Source organism: Trachymyrmex septentrionalis, unplaced genomic scaffold (assembly GCF_001594115.1).
Source record: "Trachymyrmex septentrionalis isolate Tsep2-gDNA-1 unplaced genomic scaffold, Tsep1.0 scaffold20, whole genome shotgun sequence".
NCBI classification, from domain to species: domain Eukaryota; kingdom Metazoa; phylum Arthropoda; class Insecta; order Hymenoptera; family Formicidae; genus Trachymyrmex; species Trachymyrmex septentrionalis.
The window spans coordinates 71,349-75,721 of record NW_017305180.1 but is presented as its reverse complement, the minus strand read 5'-3'; positions in this window follow the sequence as shown (position 1 = coordinate 75,721).

Sequence of the window (4,373 nt, the reverse complement as noted above, 5' to 3'; positions counted from 1 at the left end):
ATTGGTAAAAAATATATTAATTAGTAAATAGAATAAACAAAACAAAAATTTAATATGATATGATTACACATCTAGATAGCTCAGAGAATTTTCAAATTAATCTTCAATTATTCTTTTTTTCTGATATATAATTTCTCAGAAATTAAAAAAAAGAGTACAATAAGAATAGTTTAAAAAGTTACATGTACCAGGAGTTTAGAACTAGCCTACATCATTATTTCATTCATTAGAATATAGATGACAAATCTCATATTGCTGCACTTTTATTCTATATGCTTTTTACTATAAGAAATAGAACTTCACGTCATATACCGTTCGCTGACAAAAACTTCAGTTTTTATCCAATATTACTAATAATGTGCAAAATTAGCAATGTATGTTACTTGTATTAAATTTACAGCTAATATTGTCTTTACATTGACTCAAAAGATCTCCAATGCATGCCAATATAACCACTGTTTAATTAATGTATCGCCTATAAATTGTGCTATTAGGAAATAAAGGCACAATACTCACAAAATCCGTTGTATTTCATTTGCTAGTTTTCTTATTGCATTAGATTTATATTGCAAAAATATATATTATAAATATATAAAATTGAATTTTCTTACAACTAAAATAATTCTCGCATGCAAAATATTGTAAATAAAAAAGTAAGAAAAATTACTAAGTGTGACAACGTTATCATTATTACGACATTTACTATCGTATAATAAATGCGTATAGATAGTTCGATCGGGTAAGTTCTCTTTCCAGTACATCAATCGTTTAGAAACGACATCTCTCGCATTCTCTTTTATACGAAAGGCCATTCGCTCAGCTAACCAATGCCAACATAAAAACGCCATTACGAAGATGGAGAGTCAGACATCGGGTGCGTCTCCCAAGCCTTAATACTGAAATATACCCTCATGTGAAAATGAAATTGAACGCTCGGTTGAATCTATTCCTCACAAGAGGAAAAAGATGCCCCAAGAGAAACTCGAATTACATTAATGTCTCTCAGCAAATTTCTGTAATATTCTCTTGAAGATACGTCAGTCCTTATATAGATATCAATCACTGCGCTTTATATGAATAGGGATCACAAAAGACTACGCGATATGCAAAATACATTATTGCTATACTAATGCTTATCAAGATGTACTTCAATCCCTTCAGAGTTATCTTCCCTTCTGACCCTTCTGTCATATCATTATAGTTATACATTCTTATCTCGACAAAGAGACAAAGAGTATTTCAATTATTTTTCAATTTTACATGTGTATGTACAAACTTCATAAGCAAAATGCCGGTAAAGTTAATATAAATAAAAGCTTTCAGAATGATGTAGATATCTCCTGCTTATTGTTACAACAAGATATTAGCACAATAGTTCTAATTCTACTAGGAAATATCTCCTAACTGTGACTCTCTTTTATTAGTTATCTGAATAGCGTACCCAGACAAGACGTAATGTTTAGAAAATGTCTTTATGATGTCTTTATAATATTTTTTAGATGTATATTGTCTATATTATCCGACATACGTACTTATTATCACGTTAATAATAAACATTTTTTACTTTGTAAAATTTGTATGAAAGACAATTCAATTAATTCAGTCATTAGATTTAGATATTATAGATAATGGCATTGATTTGCAAAACATCATACATTAAATACATTAAATACATTTGTTAGCTTATACTGACTTGTATATTCTCGCTTTTTTCTCAAATTCGCCAGTTCTTTTATTTAATTTATTTTTTCACAAAGAGAAATCTTTTTATCCAACCATAAAATTTATTTTACTTTAAAGCTTAGATCTAGTCAAAAGCGCCTTTCAACTTTCTCAACAATCCTTTGACGAAACGCACACGTAACTGACGATCTTATTCGTCTCGTTTTTCGCCTTATTACTAGCGAATGAAGGACTAAATAAAATATAGTAACGCGCCAGAGAGGCGAACGCATCTATGCAGCTGTTTATATGCGTCATTCGCTTCGCATCGTCGCGTCACGAAAACTGAGACAGAGAGATTTATTTGACCTGAAATAGATTACCGTGAAAATTAATAAATCGTGCACGCTAAAATTTTCATAATGTTGATAAATTGCCAATTCTGATATCAATCTTCGGAGTTGCGCGAATAAAGATGAGGTATTAATTTTGATGAAACTTTATACATATAATGAAATGCAAAATTAATATACTGTTTAATTTTAACATAACTTCAAAGTATCTCATATTCTGTATGTTACATATTTATTGCAACGATTAATAGAACGCAGCATAACAAAAAGATTACAATATTCTTTTACACATCAGCAGTATGTATTTTAGTAAAAAGAACGAAAATTGCATCTAACTACTCATAAAACGTCCCAATTTACGTAATTCCATCAATTTTATAAGCTATGTAACAAAAGCTTAAAAGCTCACAAAAACATTTTAAGTACGTTATACAAAGTTGATAACTAAAATTTTTCTTTTCTTTTCTCTATTAACAATTTTCTACTATTCTGTCATTCAATTATTATCCTAAAATTAATCCTATTATTATTAACAATATTAATTTTGATCTCAAACAGTTTATCTTTTAATAATATTGTTCGATAAAAAATGACTTTTTTTCACTGGAATGAGACGAGTTATTTCCCAGACGAGTTATTTCCCAGAATTTATTTGAATACGAATTCGCGGTGTCCAAATTACTTCATCATATCACTATTTGAAAAATTTGCAGTTAAACTTACAGAAAAGGAATATTTTTAGGTACTTTGTCATATTAAAACTATGTGACATGCTGGAGAGATTTTATTGCAATCAAAATGAAGTACGTTCTAGAACTTTCAGTCCTCAAACGGAATTTTTAATGTCGATTATGATTAATGAGATATTCATGGTAATAATATGAGATTTTCTATGGAATAACTGTAAATTAAGTCATTGATGGTTTACCAAAAGCTTTGAATTATATTTATTTAAATTTAAGGGTTTCTTAGGCCGCTAAATATAAATCTGATAATGAACAAATTAAAAATGTCTGTCATAATTTTAAATTTTTCAATTTTGGCATCGGACGTATTTATATATATAATCTAGAATCCTTTAAGTTTAAATAAACATAATTGAAAACTATTTGATAAATCGTCACTGACATTTTTTTTATGATATACTCCATAACTATAAATATCTCATTAACCATAGCCGACATTAAAAATTCCTCTTGATGACTGAAAGTCCTAAGAGTATACTTTATTTTGATTCGAATATAATTTCTTCAACACGTCACATATTGTAGTTATAATATGACAAAATACTTGAAAATAATTCTTTCGTACAACTTTAACTATCAATTTCTTAAAATTGTGACGTGATGAAACAATTTGGGAATCAGATTCGTATTTTGTGCCGAAAAAATGGAAAACGACTGATCTCGTTTTAATGTTTCTTTTTTTTTCTAATAATGTGTAATTAACACGATTTAAAAACTTTGCTTGAAAATAGATTATTGTATTTATACAGCTATTACTTCTGCATATTGACTTTTCAATGAAAATTCATACCGCATAAAAAACTTAATTAAAAATATTTTCCAAACGTATATTTGAAAAAAGATCAATTTAACAAAAAAAAAATAAACATTTAATATACATCAGTAGTATAGTACTAATTTTATCTTTATGTATATTTATATCTATTTATTTTGCAATTATGTCTTTCATATGCTTCAGTTAAAACAACATAAAGCAATTTATAGGAAACTAGATTGTAGAAGCGTCAACAGAATCCGCTTAAAAGTTAATAGAAAGAAAAATCGTTTCAAAGAGCAAAGTTTAAACGCTGAACCGCCGAGGGTGTTCGTGATAATCCTCGGTGGATCACGGTAGATCACGATAAACGACACGATGGCGATTCGTTCTCGGTTATTTCATTTTACTCACGCTGAACATCGTCTAATTTTTATCACACTATGAACTTCCCAGTTCATCCTTTTTACCTAGCACGCTACCGTAATGATAAAAATCTTCTAACAAATTTTCATCGATCACCGTAGAATCGAATTTCTTTTTGTAGATACGTCACTAGATTGAAAACGTGTTCATGGATTGAATTAAAGCGAGCGTGTCGATTATCGCATATTAAATTACTGTTACCATCTGAAATTTAATTTTGATAAACTCGCCGTGAACTTCTACAATTATATTGCGGGTTATTTAGAAAAGTCTTGATTTTTTTTAAAAGAAAGATTTTTATTTAAAGAATTTTATTTAAGATTTTATTAAAAATTTTTATCTAAGAATATCTTTCAGGCTTATTGATGTAAGAACTATGTTAATGAATTTGCAATTGTATATTTATTAATAATGTAATACGGCGGAAGCAAG